The sequence below is a fragment of the Aotus nancymaae genome, unplaced genomic scaffold, assembly GCF_030222135.1.
Source record: "Aotus nancymaae isolate 86718 unplaced genomic scaffold, 86718_ANA_hifiasm-v0.15.2.pri h1tg000028l, whole genome shotgun sequence".
NCBI classification, from domain to species: Eukaryota; Metazoa; Chordata; class Mammalia; order Primates; family Aotidae; genus Aotus; species Aotus nancymaae.
This window is the reverse complement of record NW_026988441.1, coordinates 18,907,349-18,916,413: the sequence shown is the minus strand read 5'-3', so window position 1 is coordinate 18,916,413 and position 9,065 is coordinate 18,907,349. Positions and strand designations below refer to the sequence as shown.

The following is a 9,065-nucleotide window of genomic DNA, read 5'->3' as shown; positions in this document are numbered from 1 at the left end:
TACCTCAGCCTCCTGAGTAGTTGAGATTACAGGCACGAGCCACCACACCCAGCTAATTTTTTTGTACTTTTAGTAGAGACAGGGTTTCACCATGTCGTTCAGGCTGGTCTCGAACCCCTGACTGCGTGATCCACCCACCTCAGCCTCCCAAAGTGCTGGGCTTACAGGCATGAGCTACCATGCCCAGCCTGTTAAACAACTTTAAAAATCAAGACTTGCTGCTGTTATCTTTAATGCCTTATTAAGGCTTATTTTCTTGTTGTTTTTCCAATTTTTTAAGTTGAATGTCTGTCCAGGTCATGTATTATCTGTCTTCTTTACGAATGAAACATTTAAACTGATGACGCTTCCTCTGAGTATAGTTCTGGCCACATTTCATAAGTTTTGGTATGCATAAATTGTCATTAGCATAATTTTTCATAGCCTAAAATTGCTAATTTTATTTCTTCCTTGATACAAGAGAGGTATTCAGGAGGGTACTTTAAAGCTTTTTCTTTTTTCTTTTGTTACTGATTTCTAGTTAGATAGTAATGTATCCCATACATGTTTTAAAAACTACCATATTTTCATAAAATCTAAAATGCTATTGATTGTAATACACGCCATTATTTTTTATACCACTAAGGAAGGAAAAAAAACACATTGCTCATTAAACTGTAACATCCCATCAGTTATAAGAAGCATTCTGGTTTCAGAGATGATGTCAAAAAATAAAGTACGTCTTAGAATGTGTGAAGTGGGGAGTTTATTTTCGATCAGTGTGAGAGCATTGTGGTCCAAGAATGTGATCTGTGTTGTATTCGTTCCCTGAAATACATTGTAACCTGGTATTTGACATGTGGTCAGTTTTGTTTCTTGGGGTTTTGTTTTGTTTTTTGAGACAGGGCTTCCCTCTGTCACCTAGGCTGGAGTGCAGTGGCCCAGTCATGGCTCATTGTAGCCTTGAAATCCAGGGCTCAAGCGATCCTCCCGCCTCAGCCTCCCAAATAGCTGGGACCACAGGTGCACACCACCACACCCAGCTAATTTTATAAATTTTTCTGTAGTGACGGCATCTCTCTATGTTGCTCAGGCTGGTCTCGAACTCCTGGGCTCACATGACCCTCCTGCCTTGGCCTCCCAAACTGCTGGGATTACAGACATGTTGGTCAGTTTTTATAAATGTTTTACAGGTGCTTGAAAAAACAGTTATAATGTATCATTATTTATAATTTATAATCTACTATATTTTCTAGTTATAAGAATATATATATTTCTTTGCATTCTACACATTATATATGCATATATCACACACAGGCCTGTATAAAATCAGTGTTGAAATTGTGCTTTTTAAGTCTTCTAAGCCTTGCTATTTTTTGTTTATTGCTTGGTTTTCCATTACTGCATTGAGATCTGTTAAAACCTTCCATTTTGCTGGTGGATTTGTTAATTTTCCTCGTGATTGCCACTTTTTGCTTTATTACACACACGCACGTACAGAAATACACGAACATATGTATACACATACACACATGCATATGTATGCGTACACATACACACACACACATACATGCTTTTTTTTTTTTTTTTTTTTTTGAGTTGGAGTCTTGCTCTGTCACCCAGGCTGGAGTGCAATGGTGCTATCTTGGCTCACTGCAACCTCTACCTTCTGGGTTCAAGCGATTCTCCTGCCTCAACCTCCCGAGTAGCTGGGATTACAGGTGTGTGCTAGCATATCTGGCTAATTTTTATAGTTTTAGTAAAGATGGGGTTTCACCATGTTGACCAGGCTGGTCTTGAACTCCTGACCTTAAGCAATCCCCCCGCCTCGGCCTCCCAAAGTGCTGGGATTATAGGCATCAATCACCCTACCTGGCCACACACACATTTTTAAGGGACAAACTTTTGCTCTGTTGTCCAGGGTAGAATGCAGTGGCGCAATCATAGCTCACTGCATCCTCATCCTCCTAGCTCAAGGGATCCTCCCACAGCAGTCTCCCAAATAGCTGGGACTACAGGCACGTACTACCGTACTTGACTAATATTTTAAAATTTTTTTGCAGAAACATAGTCTCACTATATTGCCCAGGCTGGTCTCAAACTCCTGGGCTCAGGTGATCTTCCCACCTTTGCCTCCCAAAGCACTGGGATTACAGATGTGAGCCACTGTGCCCAGCCAACATACACATTTAACTCTAAATTTTTTAGCAAGTCTAAAGTTATGATCTCTGACATCCTCCAAAACAAGCAAGGAGCTTTGCACACCAGAACTGTACACTGAGCATTCTCTCTTGTCTTCCTTATTGTTATAATTGAGAATTTTTCCCACCTTAGTACAAGAAAGTATCATTAATATTTACAATAGGGCCGGGTGTGGTGGCTTATGTCTGTAATCCCAGCACTTTGGGAGGCTGAGGCAGGCGGAGGTGGGTGGATCACCTGAGGTCAGGAGTTCGAGACCAGCCTGGCCAACGTGATAAAACCTGTCTCTACCACAGATATAAAAATTAGCCAAGTGTGGTGGTGTGCACCTCTGATCCCAGCTACTTGGGAGGCTGAGGCAGGAGAATCACTTGAACTCGGGAGGTGGAGGTTGTAGTGAGCCAAGATCGTGCCACTGCACTCCAGCCCGGGTGAGAGAGTGAGACTCCATCCCCCACACCTACCCCCAAAAATGTACGGTAGAGAGTATAAATTTAATTAACTAATGTTCATGTATTTTAAATGTCACTCATTTTCTGTGCGTTCATTTTTCTTCTTCCCAAAATGTATCCTTTAGAAATTCAATTTCGGGGCAAGCCCTCTTAGTTCCGGATGTCTGAAAATGGCTTTATTTTGCCCTCATTTCTGAATAATTGAGTAGGATGACCTATACTTTTCTGTGGCACTTTATAAAAATATTATATGACTACATTGTCTCCTGGGCATCTCTTGATGCCAAAATGTTTACTGTTGGTAAATCTCTGTTTTCTTCCTTTAAACTTTGAAGTTTTTCTCTTTGTTCTGACATTCTGGAGTTTTACCAAGATTATGAATTTATTTATTTTGAGATCGAGTCTCACTCCCGTTTCGCAGGCTGGAGTGTAGTGGTGTGATCTTGGCTCACTGCAGCCTCCACCTCCCGGGTTCAAGTGATTCTCCTTCCTCAGCCTCCCAAGTAGCTGGGATTAGAGGCATGCACTACCACGCTGGGCTAATTTTGTGTTTCTAGTAGAGACGAGTTTCACCATGTTGGCCAGGCTGATCTCAGACTCCTAACCTCAGGTGACCCACCCACCTTAGCCTCCCCAAGTGCTGGGATTACAGGTGTGAGCCACTGCACCCAGCCTGAAAGGGCAGTATTATACATCACCCTCCCAGCTACATCCTTGCCTGGAAGTGCCCTCCCCTACCCATTGCCTTTCTGCTTTAGGTCTCACCTTGCTTGTCCTAGCACGAGGGCCTTCCATGGCACAGACCGGGGCAATGCCATGGTCCCTGGCTCAGGGACCATCTTTGACCCACTGAGAATGCCATGAGGGGGAGCCTGGAGTCCCAGCACCACCTGCACATGGACCAGTGCACAGTGGATGCTCAGTGAGGGTTTCTGGAACAAACAGATGAGGCAAAGGTGGAGGGGCAGGAGGGAGGAGGTGGTAAAGGCAGGAGGGGAAAAGGAGGAGAGAAAAAGGTTTGGGGAAGGATTGTTCCTGAGCCCGGCTCTGGGTTCCGCCTGTTCCCGAACGCCAACCTTTGCTGCACTGCTCCCAGCGGGTGCCAACTCGGAATGCCTGTTTAAGTCACTCCACAAAGCTCAGCTTCTCAATCTGTTTTATATTTGCAAGGGCCAGATCCACATTCCTTTTTAAAAAGTCAAGCTTCTGAGACAGTCGTTTATATTCACAGTGATTCTCCTTTCAAAAAGTTCTTTGCATGGAGTATGGGGAGTCATGGATCTTAGGGACTCTGCCAGGAAAGGCTCAGGGTCACACAAAGACCCCATGGTGGTATCTGTGTTGTGGAGGAAGAGACCAAGGGACTCCCGGATATTCCAGAGCAGAGGTATTTCAAGTGGCTGGGATGCATGGCTGGAGCCTGCAGTCCATCCACTGAAAAGTCACTTTCTGAAGTGACCTGTGGACAAAGGATCCTCCTTCCTGGGAAGGACAGCTGGTTACAGATGCTTCAGATGTTTGCGTGCATGGAGATTGGACTTTGCAAAACTCACACTTTGGAATATTCTGGACAGTTAAAAAGCATCAGGTGGCCGGGTGTGGTGACTCATACTTGTAATCCCAGCACTTTGGGAGGCTGATGGGGGTGGATCACCCGAGGTTGGGAGTTTGAGACCAGCCTGACCAACATGGAAACGCTGTCTCTACTAAAAATATAAAATTAGCCGGGTGAGGTGGTGCGCACCTGTAATCCCAGCTACTCCAGAGGCTGAGGCAGGAGAATTGGTTGAACCCAGGAGGCGGAGGTTGCGGTGAGCTGGGATTGTGCCACTGCACTCCAGCCTGGACAAGAGCAAAACTCCATCTCCCAAAAAAAAAAAAAAAAAAAAAAAAGCATCAGGTGACTCACACCTGTAATCCCAGCACTTTGGTAGGCTGAGGCAGGAGGATCACTTGAGCCCAAGAATTCAAGATGAGCCTGGGCAACATAGCAAGACCCTGTCTCTACAAAAAAAACTTAAAAATTATCTGGGCCTGGTGACTCGTGCCTGTAGTCCCAGCTACTCAGGGGGCTGAGGTGGGAGAATCACCTGAGCCCAGGAAGTCAAGGCTTCAGTGAGCTGTGATGGCACCACTGCCTCCAGCTTGGGAGACAGAGTGAGACCTTGTCCCCCAAAAATGTTTAAAAAGCATGAGGGACCAGGTGGGGTGGCTCACGCCTGTATTCCCAGCACTTTGGGAGGCAGAGACAGGCAGATCACTTGAGGCCAGGAGTTCAAGACCAACCTGGCCAACATAGTGAAACCCTGTCACTACTAAAAATACAAAAATTAGCAGGGCATCATGGCAGGCACCTGTAATCCCAGCTGCTTGGGAGGCTGAGGCAGGAGAATCACTTGAACTCAGGAGGTGAAGGTTGCAGTGAGCCGAGATCCTGCCACTGCATTCCAGCCTGGGGAAGAGTGAGATGCCATCTCAAAAAATTAATTAAATAAAATAAAAAGCATGTGGTAGGTTCATGTACACTTCTGGGAAAGACGTCTAAACGGTGTTAAGTGGGAAAAAAAAAGCCAACCATAGCACAATATGGACATATATAAACCATTTATGGCTAAAACACAACACAAAGCCACACTGTAGGTCCTCTGTTTACATATTTGAAAATACATATCTAGATGTCTGAAAGGAATTATGTCAATTATCGCAGTTCAGAGTGGACGGGATTGGGATGACTTTCAAAGGAATCTTCCCTTCCACTGTATTCTTTGGAGGTTTTTCCTGTGAGAATGCATACCTGTGTACTTGTGTAATTTAAAGAGATATATGAATTTAGAATTGGGAACTTACATGGTTTACCCTGAGCTTCTGGGATTTTCATTATTTATTTCTTTACGGGATTGTGTTAAGTGGCTTACCCAAAAAGTTCACTGGACATCTCAAAAGGTTATTTGACAGATAATTTAAAAAAATTATACTGCCATTTTTATGCATGTACTTAAATATCTCAAATTGTTTTCTAAAATTGGTTGGGAATGTATTTGCTTTTTTCCGCCTTTATCTTGCTGCCTCCCCTTCCCAGCCTCCAGTAACCACCAATCTTGTCTCTGTCTTCATGACAGAAATCCAATTTTTTGGTTCTCACATATGAGTGAGAACATACGATATTTATCTTTCTGTGCTTGGCTTATTTCACTGGACGTAATGGTCTCCAGTTCCATCCATGTTGCTGCAAATAACAAGATGTCATTATTTTTAATGGCTGAATACTATTCCATTGTGTATATGTACCGCATTTCCTTTATCCATTTATCCACTGATGGGCACTTAGGTTGATTTCCCATCTTGGCTATTGTGACTAGTGCCGAAATAAACGTGGGAGCGCAGATAGCTTGTGATACGCTGGTTTCCTTTCTTTTGGATGTATACCCGAGAGTGGATCATATGGCAGCTCTATTTTTAGTTTTTTTGTGGAATCTCCATACTGTTCTTCGTAGTGGCTATACTAATTTACATCCCCACCAACAGCGTACAAGAATTCCCCTTTCTCCGTATCCTTACTGGCGTCTGTTACGCCAGACAGACTATTTATAAGCGAATTATATTTGTAGTTTAGACCAGAGGTCAGCAGACTTTTTCGTAAATGACCACAGAGTAAATATTCTAGGCTTCGTGGACCAAAAGATTTCTGTGGAAATCACTCAATTGCCATCATAAAGTGAAAGCGCCCACAGATGATTCAGAACGGGCATGGCTGTGTTCCAATAAAACTTTATTTCCAGGAACAGGTGGCCAGCAGGTTTGGTCCGTGGGCTACAGTTTGCCGAACACTGGTTTGATGGATTGTAAGTCACAAACGGGTATGGAGATGGAGGAAGATGGCAAATGAAATGTGTTGGGTGTTTAATCAGGACTAGCATGTTGAAAGGATTGTTTGAGTATCTGCAAAACTGAGGGAAAAAAAAAAAAGCTTTTCTCAAGTACAAACATGTAGTCTCTTCCCGCTGGACCAGGGTGAGGCTGGGGCTGTAGAGCCCAGGAGCTGCATCCCCCGAGAACACTTCCTCTGTGAGTCCTGATGGCTTGGGGGTGGAGGGTACGGGCAGGCCTTATACTCAGTAGGCATCTGGGAAAGTGATCAGGGCCCCAGTGGCCCACCCAGCCCTGGGCAGGCAGCAGACAGGGTCAGATGGGATGGACAAATGACAAAATGACATCCTTAGTTTGGGAGGGGACAAGTGGTGTCCCTGCAACTGGAGGCAGAAAGGCAGGCCTCTGGCTCCGGGACAGGGTGTTGCAAACGACTATGCCCAACACAGCTTTCTCATGGATCCCATCTGCGCAGGCGCCGTGGGGGCTGAGAGAGAAGCAATGTTGGCTGCACAACAGGAAGGGCCCATTAGCACCCATCAGTGTAGCCCATGCTCATTAGTCACGTGGCTGGAGACGAAGCACTTGTATCTGGAACTGAGCCCTTCATGCCCCACGGGACTGGGAAAGTCGGGGTACCCATAGGGAGGATGCATTTTCTCCTCCCCTCCATGCCCGTGGAAGCCCTCCAGGCTGAGTATGAGCACGTGTGTGTGTGGGTGTGTACACATGTGTGGACCCTGCAAATAGGTGTGGCAGAGAAACAGTCACTAGCAGACCAGAACTCTTGTCTCCTCCTCGCAGCCTCATGGCAACAATTCTGTCTGCCTGGTACTTCCAGAGTCAGGTTGATGAAAAAAAGAAGGAAGCACACACGGGTCCAGGAAGAGGGGACGGGGTGACGTGCAGATGGGCAGAGTTAGACGGCAGAGAAGAGAAGGACCGGAAGGTGGGAGGGTCTGGGGAAGTGGCCCACGGAGCCCAGAGGCTGGGCATCAGGGGAGAGGATGCCGGGGGAGCTTAGAGAGTGGGAGGACAGGGGCGTTGGAAATTTCAAGGCAGAGGTGGAGACACCTGGCATGACCAGTGGAATCCCTCTTGTTATCTAAGTGAGATTTGAAGATAGATACTTAGAGAGTGGTTGTTTTGAGACAGTCTTGCTTTGTCACCCAGGCTGGAGTGCACTGGCACAATCTCAGCTCACTGTAACCTCCATCTCCCAGGTTCAAACAATTAGCCCGTCTCAGCCTCCCGCGTAGCTGGGACTACAGCTGTACATCACCATGCCTGGCTAATTTTTGTATTTTTAGTAGAGATGGGTTTCATTACATTGCCCAGGCTGGTCTTGAACTCCTGGCCTCAATTTACCTGCCCATCTCAGCCTCCCAAAGTGCTGGGATTACAGTTAGGTGGTATTTTTCTGAAAGGGACCCCAGGGATGCTAAAGCCACCCTGGGGGCCAGCACCTGTGTGATCACAGGGGTGTGTGTGTGTGTGTGTGTGCGCATAAGAGTGCCCACGAGAAGGCACCTAGGTTTGCACATAGTGAGGCTGCAGCCAGCATTGCCCTACCTTGAAGAACTGGGTTTACAGATGGAAGGTGAAGGGCACATTCATCCCCTTTGCATGTGTCCTGGCCAACAGTGGTCAGCACAAGTGGATGTTGCCCAGAGACCCTTTGCTTGGGTCTAAGTCTGGCTGTGGGAAAAGAAGTGGGAGAAATAACGTAGGAGAAAACCTTCACACAGCCCCAAACGGAATTTCCTCCCCTGCTTGAAGTCAGATCCAATTCACACCCGCGCATAGCCCGACGGCTGGCGCTGGCTCTGTTTGGTAACATCGCAGCAAACGGCCACCTTGTCTCTATTTTGGTTCCTGCTTTGCCGCTTCTCTCTGCACCTTTCAAGAAGTGTTCCTTCCTTCTGGAAGGCTGGGGCGGCAAAGCTCCCCCAGCTCCCTCCCATTTTGGTAAATTAAGGAACAAACGGTGCCAAATTGTTCTTGTCTCTTTTGCCAGATGATTCGTAACCAGCTTGTTTTCTTTTCCTCCATTGAGCGAATGCATTAAAACTAAAATTAAATCATTACCCGTAGCACAGACGACGCTCCCCCTCATAATTACATCCTCTTAATGGGCATCTGAGAGCCCAGTTCATTTTAATGCTTGCTAGAAAACATCTCAGACACATTTATTTATTTATTTTTAGGTGTAAAGGTCAACAAGAATATCTTACCTTAATTTGACAAGTGCGCAAGAAATAATGCAAGACTCGTTTATGTTCAGGTAATGCACAAAGAAATCTATAAATCAAGCTGAGGGAATATTAGATGATGCCGTATCGGAACCATCTGCCTTCATTCTCAGAACAATCGATACCACAGAGAAAGCGCCGAAGATGTAGTGATTTATGCCCTTGTGTCGGGGGAAAAATATTGGCTGCTTTTAGAGTCACTTCATATCCTAAAACAACAGGGCCTGAGGAAAAGAATGAGAGTGGGCCTAACCCCGAATGAATGCGTCAGGCAGCACATCTGACACTCGGTGTTTGATCCTCTCTGCTGGAG

The 9,065-nt window shown here is 45.8% G+C and overlaps 1 protein-coding gene across 1 annotated transcript in view; it reads left to right on the top strand.

Annotated features, from left to right (window-relative positions):
- The first annotated feature begins 8,707 nt into the window (after positions 1-8,707).
- Positions 8,708-9,065, top strand: part of CHST8 (carbohydrate sulfotransferase 8) — a 100,300-nt gene continuing 99,942 nt past the window's right edge. The window contains exon 1 of the mRNA XM_064380687.1: positions 8,708-8,784. The gene's annotated coding sequence lies outside the window, so the exon portion shown is untranslated. The remainder of the gene's footprint in view (positions 8,785-9,065) is intronic.